The sequence below is a fragment of the Pelodiscus sinensis genome, chromosome 7, assembly GCF_052426305.1.
Source record: "Pelodiscus sinensis isolate ZL-2025 chromosome 7, ASM5242630v1, whole genome shotgun sequence".
Taxonomy (NCBI): Eukaryota; Metazoa; Chordata; order Testudines; family Trionychidae; genus Pelodiscus; species Pelodiscus sinensis.
Genome location: NC_143058.1, coordinates 49,140,724 through 49,163,579, shown reverse-complemented (window position 1 = coordinate 49,163,579; position 22,856 = coordinate 49,140,724). Strand labels below are relative to the sequence as shown.

Sequence of the window (22,856 nt, the reverse complement as noted above, 5' to 3'; positions counted from 1 at the left end):
CAGCTTAATCTTTAAAGAGCTCTAAGTCTATGTATATATATACTTAAACAAAGGACCACATCCAGGTACAATTTTTACCCCTTTCTGTGCCTCTCGACTCCAGCGTGTCAGGCCAGGGCCGGTCTCTCAATTCCTAGGAAAGACGAATACGAGGTGGGCGTCCCCTTGGAACCTCGGGAGATCAAACACCTAACCCGACCAGCAGATAGATGGTAGATTGACACTCAGAGAAAATGCGCTGCTGGACCTATCTTTATACCCCTGGGGGCCCGTATTCTCTTTCTTATCTAAGATGCCGAATTCTACTGGTCCGTTTTGTGGCGCCAGTTCTTACAAGCAAGTTTCAAGTTAATTTACACTTGCAAGAGAGATAACTAAATTGTGAGCACTAGACATTTTTTTACTGGGCGAGAGATTCCTCCCCCCGCGGATGGATGTGTGTTCGTATCAATATGGGTTAAGTCAAGGGCACTCCTTGGCAGCCTCTTGGTCAGCAATTGGCATATCTCTGTTTATAGCCATTCACGGTCACACAGCCTGGGCCTTCTGCTCTGTGTGCCCTGTATGCTTCAGGCAAGCAAAAATGGATGTTACAAGGGGGTTCCTGTCTGGCTACACACCTCCAGCTGCTCTGCCCCAGACTTCCCCAAGTCAGTCGCTGCTGAAACTGACCAGCGGCTGACTCCAGGAAGCCCGGGGCAGAGTACCCCAGGAGAAGCCAGGGGCAGAGCAGCTCCAATTGTCCGGCTGCCCGGAGTAGATGGTGCCAGAACATCAGGAGTGCCGGACCACTGGAGTTTTACTGTACATAAAAAAAAAAAGTCCTAAAATAAAAACATTTAATGTTGCAAAGACAAGCACTCAAAAGTTAGGAAATGTCATACGTAAGGATGTCCGTGCCACCTTAATTTGCCCCTTATGCATATGTGTTATAGTACAGTCTATATAATCCCTGTCTCATTCACCTCACAACTTCTAGCTCCTGTATCAAATAAGGCAAGGATCATACAGACAACAGTCTCTTTCAACACACAGCTATGATTAATTGCCTGATCACAATCCTTTCTGTCCACTAAATGAGACCATGGTCTTACAGGGAAAAAAAAGTTTGTGATCAGGTGGTTAAAAGTGTAGCATAATGCGTATGCACACGTTTATATGGAGAATTAGCTGTGAAGTAGAATTTCAGTTATTCGGTAAAATTCGGGTCTTGGAAATTGCAATTTTACCACCAAAAACTTTGATTTGGCAGAGAGCATTTTTTCATTCATTGGGCTCTCCATCAGCTCTAGTTAAAAGCAGCTGATAATAGTGTCTTTTTAAAGAAAATGTTGAGTAACTTTACTTGTTGTGCCAGCTGTGCCACTTACAATAAGGAATGCTCATTTTCTAAAAGACTAGATGTTTTTCTACTATCTCCTCAGAAAAGTGGATTTTGGAAGCGAGCAGGACTCCATGATGTAAATTTCTACAAAATAATGCAAGTGAATTCTCATTCTTTTACTGTGTAAAAGCAATATCAAGCAGTTTCTGAGTATCATAATAGAAAACAATCAGCAATTCATATGCTTTCCTTCTGAGTTTGCCTTGGCCTCGGGGGTAATCAAGCATTATAATCGCAGTTGCAGCTTTCATATAAGTGAAATACTCTACATCTAACTAGCTCATGATTGATTTCTAAATGCCAGCTCATACCTTCACATTTTGGAGATGGTGGTGTTATTGCTGTAATGCCTATTCCTCTTCAAAAAGGGCGCACAGGCTGATTCTCTATTCATATATGTTTCCCCCCACCCCTCAAACTGGACAGAGACATCCAGAGTGATCAGTCAATGTGAGCCAGATTGGAGAGAGAGTTGGGGAGAAACTGCCTGATAACTTAGGCATCTTCACAGCACTATTATTTTGAAATAACTAGCATTATTTCAAAAATAACAATGCAAGCATCCATTCCAAAATCTGTAAAACTCATTCTACGAGGAATAATGCCTCTTCCGAAATAGCTGAGTGTCGACACTCCACTCCTGCTATTTCAAAATAGCCTCTCTCCAGGCCCATTCTAAGTTGTTCCCTCCCCCTCACTCCCACAGTGCCTCCTCCTGGGGCTCTAAATCAAGATAGCGCATCAACATTAGGGAAGCCTGCCTCAGACTAATTTTGAGGCTTCCCTGCAGTGTAGACATGCTATTTAGAAATAAGCTATTTTGGAATACCTGTTTGAAATAAGCGTGCAGTGTAGACGCATCCTTACTGTCAGAAGCCACTGCCACTGCTCTAGTCCTGGGCAGGCAGCTCAGGGCCATTGACTCTAGAAATGACTCTATCCAGGGTAATCAGTGGGAGGAGATAAATCCCCTTTTTATTTTGGAACTGGACTTTTAATACTCCATTCATCTGTGGAAGTGTGTTGTACCCATGAAAGCTCATGATACCATCTACATGTTTTGTTAGTCTTTAAGGTGCTGCAGGACTATTTGTTGTTTTTTAAGTTCTTCCAGTGGGAGGAGAGTTCATTGCTCTTCCTGTTTCTCCTTTACAGTTTTTGTTCATTATACTTTTGTTTTCTGCTCCTTCTTTTGCCCTCTCTTCTCCTCCCCCTGGATCAGATTTGTTCTCCTATGGAGAGTCCTGTGATGAGCAAATGCAAGAAGGGGACCCTGCAGGACAGTCCCCAGTGAGTCCCCTCTTACACTTAGAGCTTCAGGTGTCTGCCTAAAAGTGCTCCTGGATGACAGGGCTCTGCTGCAACAGGAGATGCTCGTCCTTTCCCCAGCAGGGCCTGAATTGTAGCAACTTAGGAAACGGTGAGGCAGGAGGGTGTCTGCTCCAGTTCCACAACATGCCCAGGAGCAGTCAAAGCTCCATAGGGAGCAGGAACAGCACTGAAGCAACAGCAGCCACCTCCTTTTCCCCTCAGAAAAAGGCAGGCCAATGTGCCTCCTCTCTTTGACTGTGTAACCTGCCCAGCTGCTTTGACTCTGCCTTATCTTAAGTGCTGGCCGGACTGATAAGCAGTCAGGGGAAAGCTAAATAAACCTGAAGTTAGGTTTTTTTTTTCTTGCCCAGCTCAAGCCAACTTCTTTCCCAAGTGGAAAATGTTTGGTAAGCATGGAACGACTGTGATTTGAGAAGGGAATGAGATTAAAGGCCAGTTCCTGGGGACAGTTACACTTTTGTAGCCTTATTAACTTCAGGCCAGAGTCCAGGAGAGTAGATTTTTTTTCACAAGACTAGATTTAGGTCCCTTCTGCTTTTTCATGCCTGGATAAGCAAAATCTCATTCACTTTCCTCCCTGGTGAATGCTTGGGCCCTACTCTCCCACTAGACTTAGGTCCCTCATAACCTTAAACCAGCCCTGAATATGAACTATATTTAGAGGGAAATCTACTGTATAGTTGAGTTTGTGTGTCTGTGTCCATCTGTGAGTCCATTTGTTCAAAAACTCCTCCTAAGTGGTAAGAGCTAGGACCACTAAATATGGTATGCAGCTTCCTTTTATCATAACTTAACACAAGGTAAGGGTTTGGTTGTACCAGTGCAATGGGATGTGCCTGGAATTGGATTATTTCTCATAAGATGGAAAGGGAGAGGTCTGGTAGGAGGGAGCTATACAGTGGAATGATCACGGGGAGGGCAGAGGGGGTAGCGATGGGACTGGGACAGCTATCACCCCATTGGGCCGGCAGGAGTGACGAAAAGGACAGCTCTCTACTATATATTTCAAAGAGTTTGTCTGTCTATGCCTGTCTGCCAGCCAGTGGACATGCACCCCTCCCTCAGCTGTGCCCACTACAGCTGCAGCGGCCAGGGACAGGCGCTTCTCACCTGACTCCAAGCAGCTTCAGTGAGAGAAGACTGGAGTTGTCCTACATCCTGAAATTTTCATCCCCAGCCCCGCCCCAGGACAATGACTTAAATGAAGAAAAACAAAACTTTCTCTGACAGGAAGTTAATAGGTGGACCTCTTTAGTGATCTCTGTCTCATTGTCAAGAGGGGACCTCACCTATAAGTAGAGAATCATCTATATGTCTATCTCTGAGAAAAGAAAAAAACCCTTTTCTAGTTTAATGCATGGACTTCAGGTTTGAGATGAAAATTTTAAAACTGCTTCTAATTTTGGGCCTAAATCAAGCAGTTATATGTCTACATAATTCCATAAAAAATCTGTGTATGCAAGAATTCTGTCACTTGTAGTGCAAATAAAAAAAGACCAAAGAATCTGTTTCTTAATCTTTTCTGTGTATTATTACAAAATGTTTGAAACCAATTACTTTCACACTTTAGCTGTTCATTTCTTTAATTGGTCATCATAGGGAAAATCTAAGAAGTCTTCATTGGGGTGGAAGTCTTTCCTGTCACTAGAGGTACAAGCTTAACAACCAAGTAAAAGAAGCAGTGAGAGATAAAAAGGCATTGTTTAAGACGTGGAAGTTAAATCCAAGTGAGGAAAATAGAAAGGAGCATTAACTCTAACAAATGAAGTGTAAAATATAATTAGGAAAGCCAAAAAGGAATTTAAAGAACAGTTAGCCAAAAACTCTACAAGTAATAGCAAAGTACATCAGAAGTAGGAAGCCTGCTAAACAACCAGTGGAACCTCTGGATGACCGAGATATACTAAAGGAGCACTCAAGAATGATAAGGTCATAGCAGAGAAACTAAATACATTATTTGCATTGGTCTTCATGGCTGAGGATGTAAGGTTAATTCCCAAACCTGAGCCATTCTTTTCAGGTGACAAATCTGAAGAACTGTCACAGATTGAATTGTCATTAGAGGTAGGTTTGGAACAAATTGATAAAATAAGTAGAAACAAGTCATCAAGATCAGTTGGCATTCACCTTAGGGTTCTGAAAGAAGTAAAATATAAAAATGCAGAAATATTAATTGTGGTTTATAACCTACCATTTCAATCATATTCTGTACCAAATGACTGGAGGATAGCTAACGTGATGACAATTTTTAAAAAGGGCTCTAGAGATGATTCTGACAATTATAGACCACTAAGACGAAACTCAATCCCGGACAAATTGGTTAAAACTATAATAAAGAATAGAATTGTCAGACACATAGGTCTTTGTGAGCATAGGGTTCAAAAAGGAGCTAGATAAATTCATGGAGGATAGGTCCATCAATGCTTATTAGCCAGGATGGGTAGAAATGGTGTCCCTGACCACTGTTTGTCAGAAACTGGGAATGGATGGCAGGAGATGGATGTCTTGATGATCACTTGTTCTGTTCATTCCCTCTGGGGCACCTGGAATGTTCTTTTTTAGTGAAACAAGAAACCTATTTAAAAAGAGAGGTTTGTTAGCTATAAATATTTGAGGCATTAGAATACTGAAAGATCGTTTTCAAATACAGTGTGAGGAAGAACAACTTCTTGCAGCTCACATTAGCAAAATTATAGCCTAGAACAAGATAGCCACATATGCAGCACCATTTGCTCATGTTAGTTTTCAGTGGCGATAACTCTTGTATAATAGAAAATCTTAGAAAAAATCTAAATTCTCAATGTATGTCTATCTAATAGAAAAAATTATGTCTCCTCCATGATGGCTTTATACTAGTGGCTTTACCTAACCCTCAATCAGAGCTATGGTGTATTCTTCCATGCAAATAGCCAAAAATGAATATTTGTTCTGCCAGGATATTGCACCCTGTAATTCAGGCTCCTCACACTTGTTCAAACTGGAAGAGTACAATGTATAATCATTCTAGGATTGACAGTGAAGGTCACCCTGACTGTGTCGACTAGGCACAGAAGTCCCCTGCTGGAGGCCTCATGGCCCTGCCTGACCCTGTCCCAGAAAAACAGCAAAGGCTAGAGTAGCTACAGGGATACTACAGGGAGCTCTGGTAGCCAAACAGAGGGGCTGCTAGAGTGGCCAGTCAGAGGCTAGATAGGCCATATAAAAACGAGCAGCAGAGGCAGAGCTGTCAGTTGATGCCTTGAGCTAGAAGAGGGAAAACCAGGTGGCTGGCTGGCTGGCTGGTAGAAAAGCATGACTAAGTTATACTCAGTGCAGGCAGGACTGAGATTAGAGATGGCTGCTGAACACTGGGAGAGCTAAGCAGAAGCTCCTGGCTAGCTGTAGCTCTGAGCACGGACTGAGCCCAGAGCCTAGCCAAATCAAGCAAGGATGATGGCCCTGCTGGTATAGTTAAAGGCAGAGACCACTGAGGGCTGCTGAAAAGGACACACCAACTAAGGGTACTATAATGGGTTCCTCTTGGACTGTCTGGGTATGTCTACACAGCAGGGCTTAACTTGAAATAAGCTATGCAAATTGAGCTATGTCAATTGCATAGCTTATTTCAAAATTGGGAACATCTACACAGGACTTATTTTGAAACAGATCACTCCTCCTCCAACTTCCCTTACTACTTGTACAATAAGGATTACAGGCGTTGGAGTAAGAAGTCCTCCTGCTTGACAGTATTTCGACATTATTTTGAAATAACTGCTTGCTGTGTAGACGTGGACTAAGTTTTTCGAAATAACGCAACTGTGAAGACGTACCCTTACAGGAGAACAATGTCTCCAGGGAGGAAGTCATGGTGAAAAGAGGTGGGTTTGTTTGCTCCATCTGTGGACAGAGTGTATGACTCACCACAAACTTGCCAAAGAAACTATTGTAGACAATGAGAGTTATATAATGTAATGATGTCTTGTGTAATGTAGCTTAATGGTTAGTGATAGAATAAATAAATATAGTGCAATGGTTAGCATAAGAATAAATGTTAAGCAACTATAACTGCTGGCTATCTTGCTTTGGTTAACAGGGGGGAATGGTCTTTTAGGCCATTGATAAAGATGCAGGTGGGCTGTTTCTGTCTGTATCTGATGTCAAGGCAGAAAGATTTCAGAAGGATCCTTGTGATTCGCCATGATCACACTGTTGCTCTTAGGAATAATTGGGATATAGGTTGTGTTGTAAAAAAGCTATGATAAATAATTAAAAATCTGCACTAACAAAAGTTGTGTATTAGAATTAGATTGGATACCTTACAAGGGCAATTATTCCCGTTTGTCTATGGGTACGTCTAGACTACATGCCTCTGTCACCAGAGGCATGTAGATTAGGCTACCGGACATAGTAAAATGAAGCGGCGATTTAAATAATCGCCGCTTCATTTAAATTTACATGGCTGCCGCGCTGAGCCAACAAACAGCTGATCAGCTGTTTGTCGGCTCAGCGCGATAGTCTGGACGCTCCCCTGCCGACATCAAAGGTATTTGTCGACCACCCAGGTATGCCTCCTGGGATGAGGTTTACCTGGGTGGTCGACAAATACCTTTGATGTCGGCAGGGGAGCGTCCAGACTATCGCGCTGAGCCGACAAACAGCTGATCAGCTGTTTGTCGGCTCAGCACAGCAGCCATGTAAATTTAAATGAAGCAGCGATTATTTAAATCGCCGTTTCATTTTACTATGTCCGGTAGCCTAATCAACATGCCTCTGTCGCCAGAGGCATGTAGTCTAGACGTACCCTATGTGAAGCAGTTACAGCGTTCCTGGGAGGAGTAAATGGGTGAGGAATGTGAGTATTTGAAGAAGAGAGAAAAACTGATACCAGATGACAATAAAAAACCACTTCCAGATAAACAGATGTTAAAAGAACTGATTGTGACTGATAAAGAACTGACAGAGCAAAATGTATAGACCTCAATGGGAGAAAAGTCCTATAAAGGATGGGGTGTCCTGCATAAATCTTTGGGTCTCGTCTGGTCAAGAGTGGACTATCGGTCCAGACCGACAGAAGCCCAGCTCCCCCCTCACATTCAGCTCAGCTAAGTGAATGTGAACAACAGACTGGTAACTGGGGGGGGGGGGGGTACGCGCGCGTGTTTGAGTAAGTGGGTATAGCACACTATCTGCATATGCCAGAATAGTGTTATATTATCAATAAATGTAGCATTTTGCTGTATCCCACTGAAAAAGATCCCGAGTAATTCTTTCAGGTATAACTCTCAGCGTGGGTGAGGGACACTTGCAAGAGGCAAGTGCTACCCTGTTCCAAGCAAGAAGTAAGAAGCAGCAGGCTCATACCTTATCAAAAGGGGGGATGCTTATGAGAGGTGGGTGTTGACCCCATCACAGTCATGCACAAATTGCAGCTGTTAAGGAGAAGTTTTTACTCTTCTATTGAGACTTTTTTTTCTTATCTTTTCAATTCATGTTCAAGACATATTCTTTGTTTGTTTCAGGCTAGATTTGATTAGTCATTCCCTTCCACACTTTATTTTTACCAGAAGCTCTTCAAAGGATGTTGGTTAATGTATTTTGCTGGTCAAAAGACTATTGATTTTTAAGTCAAGAAAGCACATTGCTTCCTCAGTTGATTACAAGGAGTGAATAACAGTTATCAACTGGCATAACAATTGCTCTCTGAGTCCTGGTCTGTTTTTCATCTTTATATTTGGCTATAATAAAAATGTGCCCTATTGAGTGTATTGTTTCTCCTCTCTAGCTATTGTGTTTTATAGGTAAATGGAAGGTGGCAGTGTTAGAGATGGCCAGTGAGAATTAAGCTTTTTAGGACTTTTTCCTTCCTCACATTCTTAGCCCAGCATAAGGTCCCTCTGTGTCATTCAGCACAACACAAGTGACTTACAGGCTGCCTTAGTGGAGATACTTGGAATCTCCATACCATTCAGCAATGGCATAAAGTCCGTATCTCTCACACTCTCTGACCTGCATATCCTGAGCATTCTGTTGTTTTTAGGGGATTCCTTCAGCTATCACAATTTAGAGCAGCCCTGCTATGGGGAAAGGGATTGTTCAGTTCCCAGCCATCTCCGAGTTCATGGGAGATGGAAAGGATGCTTAGAAGCACATTTGCTTGTCCTCACACTCCACCTTACTACCATCACAAGCGTCAGCTCAGTCATCTTGCAGAATTAAGAGTTCAACTGGGATTGTACTCAGATTATTTTCATATAGCTTTGCAATTTTAGATTTTCTTGTCAAATTCTAACAGACAAGAAACCAGATTCTGCTGTAACTAAAATCAGTCTTTCTGTGTATGTTAAACATTTAATATGATGAAACATGTTCTGAATAAGTATTTGATTTCTTGCACATCTTAGAAACAGTAGCATAATTTCATTTCCCTCCCCCCTCCAACTCTAGAGGAAAAAGCACTTTTCCCCCCAAATGTGAATGATTTTGAATAACAGCATCCTTAAAAATAAATAACATTTATATAATATCTTCATCAGAGGATCATAAAGTGCTTTAAATACCTTAAATAGGCTGCTCAGCAACTCTGTGAGATTGTAAATATTATAACAAACACGTTACAGATGAGTAATGCAAAGCATAGAGTTTAAGTGACTTGCCTAAGGTTAAATGATGAGTCAGTAGAGCCACTAATTAGATCCCAGATTTCCATAATCCCAGACTTCTGTTCTGACTGTTAGAGCTTCCCCCCCGCCCTTGAATTTCTGGCCTATCTTTATTAGATTGCATTTCTCAGTCCTATATATTTCCTGTATAGAGACTAATGTAATAGCACTGGTGTATGCTGGCTGGGCTAAAAGAGAAGCTGTCAACTTAATACGCTCAAGGTAGATTCCATTTCCAATAAAAAGGAAACCTTTAGTCACAAATTCATCAATTCCCTCCACCCCCTTCTTTCTTTCTATAGATGAAATCTCTTTTTTGCAGTGCACATGTCCTGAAGTGTTTTCATCATCTTTTAGATTGTTTTTTATCAGCGTCAAACCAACATCTGAAGCAGAAAATATAACTTTTTCTTCCATAAGGAGAACCTGTCATGTAAACAGATCAGGATGGAATTCTGAAGACCATCCTCCAGTTAAGGCTCAGTTGGCACTGACGCTGCAAACACGGCGTTTTTAGAGAACAGGGGTCCCCACGTGAGAATAACATGCGTAGGGAGCTGAGTTCCATCAGTACAGGTAGGACCTCCCTGGTTTGGCACCCTTGGGACCTGACCAGTCCTAGATAAGGGATTTTAACCTGTCGCCACCCCACTACCCTGCTGGCCCCACTGGGCTTTCTGGCCCCAGCTGGCAGCCCCGCTGAAGCATGCCAGGCTCCTGGCCCCCCGCAGCTCTGTTGTAATGCACCAGGCCCCACAGACAGCCTGCTGGTCTGCATGGTTCCTAGCTTGCACCTTCCACAGATGTTGTCAGACCAGAGAGTTCCTGTTTAGAGAAGTTCAATCTGTATGTTTCCTGTGGCGTTTACTTCTATTTCTTAATGGTTAGGATCTTTGTAAAGAACAGACGAGGGGTTTAATTTTATATTTTTTAAAATTATCCCCTTTGTCACTCACTTTTTGTTTTTTACAGTGTCAGTAGTATGTGTGCAGAGCATATTGTTTCTATGGGCTCAGTTTCACACTGAACAGCACCAAACAAGAAATTATTTTTAGCCTTTGTTAAACATATACAAAAATAATTAATGGGGGCAGAGGACAGTCAAAACACAAAAAATAATCATTTTTTAAAATTCCCATAAATCTGTGTTTTTCTCTGTCTCTGTAGAATTTTTAAAAGCCCTAATATCTTGCTTGAAGGGTTCTTTCTTAAATCTTATTGCTGGCGGAGGGGAAAAGGAAGGCTAGTTTTAGGCGACAGCTTTTTGTTTTTTATTCAGGTCTGAACTTGTTTATTTTTCAGACAAAACAAGACATTCACACACAAAGAGAGAAGAAAGAATAGCAAAAGATCAGAAAATATAGCTTTTGTATCTGACTGTAGTTCAATTCTTGAAGGTAAACCTTTTCTTTTTCTTTTTTTCTTTTTTTGCTGATTTCTGACATGCAGAGTTTTATTGAAATCAGGCTTTTGAACTTTTCCCTTAGGCTATAAAACTAGGCATATCAAAGCATTGCAAGATTATATTTGTTTACATTGGACTCTTATTAGAAGGAAAGAGAGAGAAAGGTAGGAGTAAGGTAAAGGTGGGGAAATTAATGCATGAGGTAGAGAATAGCAAACACCTTAGAATAATATCTTGAGAGTTTTTTGAGACACTGGGATATTGTGTCAGTTTCTGGGATCCAGCTTCAAAATGGATGAGAGAAAAACTGAAGAGGTGTCAGGGAAGAGCTACAAAGTGATCTGAGATCTGGAAAAGATACCTTATCATGAGACACATAAGCAGTTTAATCTATTTAACTTAACCCTCCCTTCTTAAGAAGTAATATGATTGCTATCTATAAGTACCTTCACATAGAGAAGGTGTCAGATATGAGACTGCCTTTTAATCTGAGAGAGAGACTCACAAGTTCCACTGGCTGCAAGCTGAAGTAAGAAAAATTCATACTGACAGTAAGACTCAACTTTTTAATTGCAAGGGTAAAAATCATTGGAACGGTTTCCTCAGAGAGGTGTTAAGTTCATCATCATTTGACACTTAAATGGAGATTGGATGTCTTTTTCTTAAAAAAAAAAAAAAAAAAAAAATGTTCTGCCTAACCACAAGTGATGGGATTTCATTGTAGGGAAACATAATTGTCTCCATTGAGTGAGAATCAAAAGCTTGTGCTATTCAGGAGGTCAGACAATATGATCATATATAGTTGTCCTTTCTGGCCTTAAAAATCTAGCAACCCAAATGCTCTTGAAGAATGTGCTTGCAATAGCCTCCATTGCTGCACCTTGTAGCTTTAAGCAGGTAGAAGGAGAGTTTGGTGGAGTAGAAACAGTTTTTGTCTTGCTCCTTCCAAGCTTGTCAGTTCCTCATCAATCCCCCTAAGAGGGGCTTTCGTGGGAGAATATGTTAGAGGCAGTTCTCCTCACTTCTGTGGGTACAGCCTTCCCTCGCCACATAGGCAAAGGGAAGTTAGGGGAGCATCAGCTCTGATTTCTACCTCAGGCTCTTGGCACCCCTATGAAGGCCAAGGTTGAGAACTGCACCCTACCTGTGCTCACACAGGAAAAGCAAAGCCAGTACTGAAAAACAATAATGGCAAAACTGAATCTGAATGAAATCCTGGCCCACTGAAATCAATGGGAGTTTTGCCATTGACTTCAGTGAAACCAGGGATTCACCCTCTTTGCTGATAATATGTATAATTAATGTATCAAAGCACATCATAGCTATATAAAGAGAGTATTTTTGGATCACCCCTCAATGTGATGACAAAATTATATCAGATGTCTACTGGACATCCAACACTCTGGTCATCTGAAGAACTGGGCTGTGCCCACGAAAGCTCATGATACCATCTACATGTTTTGTTAGTCTTTAAAGTGCTACCAGACTATTTGTTGTTTTGTAAGTTTATCCTGTACAGACTAACTCGGCTACTCCTCTGAAGCTTTTTTTCAATTAGGAGCTCACTGTTCCTTCTAGATTTGGCCATTTTCATGTTCTTGGAGTCAGCTGTTGGGGATTTCAAGGAAGCTCTCTCCTATCTCAAATCCCCAACCGTTATGTTCATGTGACTTTTCCAAATCCAAAACATTTTTGAATATAGAAAGCAGAGACCAGCTCAAGACATCAGAGAACATTGATGATACTAATGATTTTCAAAATGAAAAAAAAATGTCATCAGGGCCGGTTCCAGAGTTGCTGGTAATGCAGAATGAATGTATGTATGCATGCATACACACGCACGCACGCAAACAAACACACACACACACACACACACACACACACACACTTCAGTTGAATCTTAAATTAGAGTTATCTTTGACTCAGTGAGAAGGGTTATAGCAAAGTTTCTCTGAGTGTGTCTATGTTGTATATTGTGGCAAATGTAGGAGTAGAGAATTGTAAATATTCTTGAACATTCGCATGTCACCAAAGAAGTGTATAATGTCTCAGAGAGCAGAGGAGTGAAGTGGAATAGTATTTATTTACCTAATATTTAATTTTTTTTCACATTCCACTTTTTTATTGTCAATTTGTGATTTTTACAGTGGACATTTTAAATGTGTACTCAGTGAATAAATGTGTCTATCATCATAACTGGATTAGTCATCAAAATATGAAGAGTACTAGGGAGAGAAATGCTGTGAGGGGGTGTTAATATGACAATTTGAATTAACCTCCAATATATAGTGGTTGTTCATAATGGCAGCATGCCCAGCTCTCTTGAGGAGGTTTAAAGTTGAAATGTAGAATGAAATCATGTTGGCATCAAGCCTTGAGCTCTAGAGTGAAGTTGAAAAATATACTGGATTTGACCCTGTGGGCAGTGTTCCCTGTAAGATGTGCACTTGTGTGGGCTCTCAGGAGAGAGTCAAATGCTGCTCAGTTGATTAGCAGAGTGCCCACTGCTAGGTTTTTTGTTTAACAATGGTACATATTTGTACATGCCTTGGAGCACATAAAATTATTCTGCACAGGGATGTAAAAAATCCACACATGGATGAAAAACATTAGGTGGAACATTGCCTGTGGATTTACTTGTTACTAGTTGCCCAACTATTTATTTTAAATTTAAAAAAAGGAAGTGTTGCCTAATATTTTGGATAAATACTAGCATTTAAAATTATAACACAGGCCTTACCAATGGGTAAGTAATTATGTGTAACATTGATTTGTCTTATTTCACAAATGAAAAACATTGCAAGATTGAATTTATAAAGCAGCAGCACTGGTTGCACCTGCAAATCAATTATTATTAGATTATAAACAGGATTTTATGACAGCAAGAAGGGAAAAAAGTCATGGATTGGCAACTCCAGTTTTTGAACACATACTGAGTCAGAAGTTATATCAAATTCAACTTTAATATCCACTTATCAATATACAACCTTTCACACAGTTTCAAAATGGGACCCACACAGTCTCTCATAACTTATAGCAACTCTAAGGACTGTTTAAAACCCAGATGGCAATGCTGAACTTCCTTTGAATCGAATGGAGAACCTATGGAGTTGTTAGAATATGAATTGCACTATTTCTGATGAGAGAGGAAAAAAGCAAGAGAAGGGGGCAGAAGAGTCAGGACCTGGAGAGGCATCATTGCGGGAATGGTAATCATTAAGGTGAGAGGAGAAAAGGGTGGAGTACACATTTCAGCAGTTTGGAATAGTGGCAGCCGAATACATGGATGCCTTACAGGAATCTGAGGGGAAGAAATGGAGAATCTGTGTGCGAGGCTGGTACCCAGAGATAGTGGAGAAAAGTGGCAGCCACATCTCTAGATTAACATATACAGGCAGTCCCCGGGTTACGTACAAGATAGGGACTATAGGTTTGTTCTTAAGTTGAATTTGTATGTAAGTCGGAACTGGCTCCAGATTCAGCCGCTGCTGAAACTGATCAGCGGCTGACTACAGGAAGCCCTAGGCAGAGTTGCTTTGCCCCCGGCTTCCTGGAATCAGCCGCTGATCAGTTTCAACAGCGGCTGAATCTGGACTCCTGGGACAGAACAGCTGGGGCACTGCCGGGTAGGTCCCCGCAGGACCAACCCGGCAGCACCCCAGCTGCTCTACCCCAGGCGTCCCGCAACAAAAGCCTGGTCTGCTGCGGCGGGGGGGGGGCGGGGGGGCGCACTAGCTGCGCCCCCTCCCCCCACAGCAGACCAGGGAGACCCGAGCAAAGCCGCGGAGGCAAAGGAGCAAAGCCTCACGGGCAGCGGGGTCCCGCCGCCTGTGCGGCTTTGCTCGGGTCTCCCTGCTGTGCTGGGGAGTCCCCCCCAGCACACCAGGGAGACCCGGAGCAGCTTTTCTCGCCCCGGAGGATGCGGTGGCGGGACCGCTGCGCTCTGGGCGGTCCTGCCACCCGCAAGCTCCGGGGCGAGAAAAGCCCTGTTTGTAAGTGCGGATCCGACATAAGTTGGATCTGCGTAAGTCGGGGACTGCCTGTACCTGTAAGCAGGGTCAGTATAAGCTCTACCCTGACACCTGTTGGTGAACTGTGGCAAGTCAGGGTCACGATAAACCCTACCCTGACAGCTGGGGCTGAACTGTGGCCATGCAAAAAGACTTCAGGGGTTGATTCATTTGCATAGGCACACCCGTGCTGCCTAGTATGTGCTCTCAGCAGCCAAATGGTCACTTTGGCCACTGTGGGATCTCAAGTTTCTCTGTTATTGAGGCAAGGGGGATAAAGTGTTGTTACCCTGATTATGTGAATCAAATAGTGGAACTGTTTCGCCATAAACTAAATAGCACTCGCTAGACAAGGGCCATGGGTTCCAAACCCAGTCAGACTGAGAGAGGCTGGGGACAGGTCTTTGTACCTAGTGGTGGGGGCCCTGTCTGAGGGCCCCAAACACACCAATTGCACCTCTTTCTCCTCTCTTGCTGGCTTCACTGTGGACCAATGGTGCACTTGCACTGAGGCTCTTCTACTGTGAGCTGAACTTACTGAAGAGCTGAAATCATTGTGTACTGAGGGGAGCCTGAGGCCATACTGCTGAAGAGCTGAAATCTACTGTGAGCTAAAATCACTGTTGCTGAGCTACTAGCAGAGCAGATCGTGGGACAACTAGCGGAGCATTTTGCGAGGGCAACTGGTGGACACAGGTGAGCGGCTGGTGGGGACGACCGACGGGCGGCCGGTGGAGCAGGTGCAGGACCTACCAGCTGGTGGCCGGGGAGCGTGGACCGAGGCGGGCTGGCGGAGCAGACACTGCTCCATGGAATGGCAGGAGCGGCTCACAGGACATCAGGTGGAGTGTAGCAGAGTGATTTGCGTCAACGGCGCAGCAGAAACCTACGGAGAGGCAGAGCCGCCGGTGGACCGCATAAGGTGTATCAACCCCTGCCTCCTCCATTGCACCCAGGTTGGGGTGGTAAAACCCTGCCAGGTGAACTGTTGAACCCTAGGGCGGCACTGACCCAGGGCAGAGACTTTTGGGGTGTTGGACTTTTGGGGACCTTGGGTGATTTGTGGCTGGGGGGGTGGGTCTTCGCTCATGTCTGGTTTATGAATCTGAGTTCTGGTGTTTTCCCACTTCAATGCTGATGTCGGTTACCTTGTGTTATTAAAGATTTGCTGCTATACCAAGGCTCTGTGCTTGCGAGAGGGGAAGAATTGCCTCTTTGAGGCACCCAGGGATGTGTGTAAGATTTCCCAGGTCACTGGGTGGGGGCTCGAGCCGGAATTGTATTATGTTGTTGGGAGGAGACCCCTAGATATTGAACCCAGCCCTTGCTGCAATTAACTTATCCTGGCAGAAGGATTACATACCCAAGGCTAGATGACTATCCAATTTTGTTTTATCGCCTATACCTTTCTAGTAATAGGCAAAAATCAAACGTTTCCTTTCAGATAGTTAACCTAGCTTCAGAACTACAAATTGCAAGAGAGTTAAAATACCTAAAAGCAGGCAGGTTTGTAATGTCACAAGAATAGCTAATTTTGCAGTAGTTGGTAGTGTAGGTGAAGCAAAAGTTTTGGAAATACCTAGCTTTCTTGGAACAACAGCAGGTCACATCTTGGGGCAGGCTCATCTCAGCTCTTCATCTTTGAGGTACATAAACAGGGTTCTTTGTAGCTGTGTGTGACTATTGCACAAGAAATTCTGCTGGCTGTATTTGGATAACAGCAGAGGGTTTGTTTTGGTGTTCTTTCCACATTTCCTTTCCTCTGACTGTTCTGAAATATACTGTGACTTTTTGTTGCTTATCTCCACCCCAGAAATGACTGCATTTCTGACAGTTGTTTATATATTTTGTGAAGTAACTTGGGATGCTTTTTCAGTGTAAAGAGCTACATAATGTAATTCTTCTGGTCTCAGCTGAAATCATGAAATTTTAAGGGGGGAAAAAATAAGCAACCACTGATGCAATCCCTTCAAATCTAGTATTCTGTGCTCTCAAGGGCTGTGTCTACACTGGGCCACTTATTCCAGAAAATCAGCTGCTTTTCCGGAATAAGCTGCGAGCTGTCTACACTGGCCCTTGAATTTCCGGAAAAGCAACGAGCAATTTGCTCTACTGTACAAAATCAGCCGCTATTCCAGAAAAACTATTCTGCTCCAGCTCGGGCATAAGTCCTTATTCCGGAACACTGTTCCGGAAAAGGGCCAGTGTAGACAGCCCAGTAGTCTTTTCCGGAAAAGAGCGTCTACATTGGCCACAGACGCTTTTCCAGAAAAAGGGCTTTTCTGGAAAAGCAGCCTGCCAATGTAGATGCTCCTTTTCCGGAAAAACTGAAAACAGAATAGTATTCCGTTTTAAGCAGTTCCGGAAATTCATGCCAGTGTAGATGTAGCCAAGGGGTATTCAAGGTGATTTCGTTGTGACTAATAGCATGAGTAAGGTTGCTTAGGTTAATTTGGGTTTGCAGTGAAGGCCTGAGTGTGGTTTAAGCTTTTGGCATTATTCTTGCTTATTTAACCCATCTGGTTTTCCCTTTATTTCATATATGCATTTGCAATAAAATAAGAGAATGAAACAAAATATTTTTAATTCTCAACATCATTGTTACCCACCTTCAGTGCAAAATATATTAACTCTTTACTATGCCTGTAGCTCATATTGTGGTCTAAATAATAGGCATGCAGATGCTGGATTGTTGCTTGTATTTACAGCAGATATAATACATATATAGAGAGAGAAAGAGAGCAGATGTTCACTTTTTTACAGAAATTATTCTTAACTACTGGAATATAACAGACCACAGAGTTTCCATGAGTTACAAAGCACCTAAATCAGCAAATGACCTGTCCCCCCTCCCCCCCCCCCCACACACACTCAAAACAACATGTATTTTAATTGTATATAGTCCCAGATCAATTTACTCCACAGCACTAACCTTCTGGCAGACAGATACTATGTTACTATTCAAACATGCTGTAATCCACCCTAGTTTCTGACATATTTAAAACTTATTAATTGTTAATGTTGCATCTTCTTGAATTCTAATTATAACCAAACTGCATTCAGCTCTTTTCTTTCGGAAAGATCATCAACTACTACTCCCCAGGAAATCTTAAGTGGTAGCTTCTGGAGATGTGTGCTCTGTATTGTTCATGAGAATTTTTCCATGTGCTGCCATATCAGTTTGAATTGAGACATTATGCATAGTCTCCATTGTTTTTTGAACTGCTAATTGCATAATGTTAATGCTGTGGATTGTTTATCTGAAGTACACAGGAAAATTGCTGCTGAATTTGCTTTTATAGTAGTTCTACAGGGAAGTGTTTTCTTTTCAGTTTCTTTTTACTGGTCTCAGATTCTTCAGATGGGCTGAGGTCCTTTTCATCACTATTCTGTTCTAGATTGGCAAGTCTAGGCATTAAAAAGCAAAATATACCTTATGCTAAAATATTATGGCATTAAGTACAAACATATTAAGTGTCGGTTACATGCCAAAAAATTTGATGCAGGAACAAATTCTAAATATGGTCTTGTATATGTTTCTGTTTGATTGATATTATACAATGATTGGTTAAAAAGTTTGCAAGAAGTTCTGTAACCTTTACTTTAAAGCAACATTTTGCTGCAGTGTTTTTATTTTGTAGAATGATGCAATGAGGAATAGAGTTCTGAAATAGAAATTGTTTTACTAATATTTATTAAATATTCTTAATGTATCTAATTTTACTTAATTTCTAGTATTACAGTTACTCTGAAGATTTGTCACTGTATCCTGGAAATACTGGGAGGGGGGCTGTTTTATTCCAATAATTTTGATACAATCCCATGTGATACTATCAGACCCAAACTATGGAAATGTGGTCTAGATGAAATTTCTATAAGGTGGGAAAGGATGTAAAATTCCGGTTAATCAGTTAACTGGTTAACCGTTAGGTTGACCTACTGTTTAACCAGTTAACCAACTAAGCAGAATCCTGGGCTGGGGCCCACTCTAGTGCAGCTGGAGCAGCCCCCAGCCTGCAGGGCTCCCGCCCCCAGTCCCATGGTGGGGCTGGCTGCCAGCTCCTAGCCCTGCACTGAGGATGGGGCTGCCACTGGTTCCTGGCTTCCAGCTCCTGCGATGGGGCTGGTTCTGCTGGCTGCCAGCCCCCACCAGCTCCTGGGCTCACTGGAAACAGAGGCTGTGCTGGATGCCAGAGCTGCCCCTGCCTGCAGGGCATCCAGGCCTGCTGTGGACAAAGGCTGCTCTGGATAAGAGCAACCTCTGTCTGCAACAGGCCACTTGTGGTGCTAACGCAGCCCCTTGCCCGCTGCTCCAGCCCCCACTGGTTACCAGTTAACCGGAACTGGAGAACATTACCCATTTAGGATAAGTGGGTAACCTTTCAGATCCCTAAAGGTGGGTATGTAACTAGTTGAAAGACCATAGTTGGAGTAGTTATCAATTGTTCGCTGTCAAACTGGGAAGGCATATCGAGTGGGGGCTGCAGATGTCAGTCCAGGGTCTACTAACACTCAAGGGAAGCATACGCATTTTGGAGGATAGGATTAGAATTCAAAATGACTACAACTAATTAGAGAATTGGTCTGAAATCAACAAGATAAAATTCAATAAAGACAAGCACTACACTGAGGAAGGAAAAAATCAGATACATGTATACAAAATGGATAAGTGGTTAGGCAGTAGAACTGCAAAAAAGGATCCAGGATCATGGTGGATCATAAATTAAGTGTGAGATAACATTGTGATGCAGTTGCTAACGGCTAATATTCTGGAATGTAACAGGTGTGTTGGATATAAGACATAGGAGGTAATTGTCCCACTCTTTTCTGTAATGGTGAGGCGTCAGCTGGAGCACAGTGTCCAGTTTAGAAGGCTCATTTTAGGTAGGTTGTGAATAAATTGGAGAGACTCTAGAGCAACAAAATAAGTTATAGAAAACCTGAGCTATAAGGAAAGAATAAAAAACACTAGACATGTTTAAGTTTGAGGACAAGAAGTCTCAGAATAAGGGGGCTTGATAAGTCTTCAGATATGTTAAGGTTTGGTAGGAAGTGGTAGGAAAAAAAACAGGCTTAATCTGTAGCAGGGGAGATTTAAATTAGATACTATGAACAACCTCATGTAATTAAGTACTGGAACAAGGGAGGTGGTAGAATCTCAGAAGGTTTTTTAAGAACAGGTTGGACAGAGACCTGCCAGAGATGGTCTAGGTAAGCTAGGTCCTGCTTCAATGCAGGGGGCTGTACTAAATGATCTGTCACAGTGCCATCCAACCTTCTATTTCTGTGATGTTTTATTCACGCTTGATAGTTTATTTGTCTTGATGTTCTTTTTTTAACAATGTAGTTGTCACAATGGTAGTGTCATTTTATCAATGAAGTAATCCACTGTAGTTGAGCTCCTTTGTTTTTTAATTATTTTTGCCTCTGTGACTCTTAAGGCACTGAAATATAGTATTTACTGTCAAAAGAGAGTAGAAATTACATTACCGTTCCAAAAAGTATAAATGCTAGCTGTGAAGTTTACAATCCCTCTTTTTTGGGTTAAAATCACAACACTCCAAAAATTATTCATCATTTAAGTGTTTCTTAATAGATAATTTCACACCTATGCTTTAAAATATATTCTTGAATGTATGCATGCATGCATATGTATGTATGTGTTTATATTAAGACAATCCTCACTGAAGCAATTTTATTTCTCCAGAAGCATAAAAAAATGTTGTAAAGAGGACAACTAGACTATTTAGCTACCAGCTTCAGAAAATCTGGAAGAAGTTAATTCACTGCAAAAACCTGATATAAAGAATCAATTAACTGCAGCTTTTTTCCCCCATCTCCTTATTAAATGTAGTGTCAAATGCAAGCTTTACATCATCCTAGGCATATGGTTCCTTCATATATTATTGTAGCCAGAAAATCACTGCTGAGACTGCAAAATAATTTGCAAGAAAACATAACCTTTTAACAAATCAAACTACTACTTTCTGCAATGGGAAATTACTCCCGGGGGAATTCTTCTCTAAACAATGAAAAATTCTGCAACATGTTTCATATTTTATTTGCCAAAATAACACTGTATAATCATGCCAGATTCAATTATTTCAGTAATTTGTTTCAAAATACTTGTCATCAATGATGTCTGTAACAATATAGACAATGAAACAGATTTAGGAAAATTTTTGGACAAATAGATTTACTAGGCATTTCAATACATAGCTCTGATTAATAATTCATTTAAACTAGGGATGTAAAAATGTATTTATTTTGGCAAACGTGAAACCACTGAAATTTTCAGCGGTTACGTGTTTACACACAGGGGTGGGGAGGCAGCTCCACAGGAGCCAGTGCGCACACGGCGCCAGCTTTTAAGCCTAAGTATCAGACGTAGCAGCATAGGGGGACAGAAGGCCCCTGCTTAAAAGCCATCTCCCTGCAAGGACAGCCTCCCCTCTCCTCCCTCCCCCATGCTGCTGCCTCTGATACAGAGGCAGCAGCATAGGAGGGGGCTGCAAGAAACTGTGAAGGTTAACTGATGAGCCCAAGCTCATTGGTTAACTGGTTACACTATCACATTGCTAATTTAAACCACAATATAGAAACTTATTTCCTCTACTCCTCAAAAGCAGTGCAAAGATTTGGGGGGAATCAGGGTAATAGGGGAGCTGAAGGAGATGAAAGTTATTGTGGGGAGAAGCGTGGCAGTGATCCTGCAGGGCTGTTGGGTATGGATGGGAGAAGCATGGAAAAGTTATTTTGGGGGCGGAGAGCAGGCCCAGCCAAAGAGTTTGCGGGGCCGAAGGCAGCATGTTGTGCTTGGCTGAGCCACACGGCCACGCACCTCCCAGTCAGGGCAGTGAGTGGCGGCAGGGTGGGTGGGCTTGGGCAGCATAGAGCCCTGAATGTGTGGGGCCAAAGACAACCTTCTCGCTCACCTTGCCCAAAGTCCATGCCTGGTGGAGAGCGTTGTTAGGGAGTTTCTACCATGCAGATCTTGGCGTACCCCTAGCCTGTTCATTCAGTCAGTACATCTGCCCTTGTGCCCCTACTCAACCACTTCCTCCTCCCATATGTCGCTGCACCCTCTCTCTGTCCCCATCTATCCCTGCACCCCATACCCATTCAGCTCCAGCCCCATGTGGTCCTTCCCTCCCACCCCCCAATTAACCCTTCTGAACTCCAGTATATAGCATCCCAGCAACCCATGTGCTGTATATGATGTCCATCCCCCTTATATTCCATGCCTCCTGACCCGGCCCCACCATAGGAAGAAAGCCCCTTTCTCTTTCCTATTCATAGCTGGGGCTGTTCTGGTGCTACAGTGGCCCCTTGTGGGCGAAAGGAGTAACTTCAACACCTTTCTAACAATGTATTTTCTGCGGAAAACATTCTTAGTAGCACATGAATTGTGCACATGTGCAGCGGCCCGGAATTCCCCCAAGAGTAGGAACCGTAAAACCAAGTTAGGAAAAGTAAATATTTCGTTCATGATAGACCACTATTTTTCTTCCTCATTGTTGTCAGATCCCTGCTTATCTTTAAACAAATGAATTACATCCAAACTTGTAGTTACAGATGTGAAATATATTACTCTAAACTGTCTAGATTGGGGACAACATATTACTTTGTATAGTGCTTCACACAAAGAAGCCTTATTTTTAACTGATGCTTATGGCTGCTAAGGTAATAAAATTTTGAGATAATTATGATTTCTCCCCTCGATACCCTGAACAAGGCCCGAAGAGTTAGCAAAGGTCTGGAATCCTGAAGTCTTCTCAATTGCCAATGGAGTCAAATTTCATATCCAGCAGGAGTTAGGATACTTAGAAAAGGTTTCTTTAGTTTCTAATTCGTGAACATTTTCTCTCAAGCTCAGGATTCAGACTCTTTGTGTTTTCAGTTTCTCAAGTGTCTGTTTTTTCTTCAGTGTGAAAGCATTTTCTCTGGTATGGTAACGGCTACATCTTTAATTGGTGCAAAGTCATTTTTAAACATATCCCAAGTAGTACTCATTACTTGAATTGTATCACTCATTGATTCTATTTTGGAAATCCTTGAGGAACATGAGTCAGTTTTTCCAGGCAAGT

General features: G+C 42.3%; 1 protein-coding gene across 8 annotated transcripts in view; it reads left to right on the top strand.

Annotated features, from left to right (window-relative positions):
• The window catches only part of ZNF385B (zinc finger protein 385B), a 330,577-nt gene that overhangs the window by 232,891 nt on the left and 74,830 nt on the right, over positions 1–22,856 (top strand). The window contains exon 1 of one of the 8 annotated variants that reach the window (XM_025182787.3): positions 10,665–10,751. The exons of the other annotated variants lie outside the window; for them this stretch is intronic. The gene's annotated coding sequence lies outside the window, so the exon portion shown is untranslated. Of the gene's footprint in view, positions 1–10,664; positions 10,752–22,856 lie in introns of those variants that run through there. 8 annotated transcript variants of the gene reach the window in all.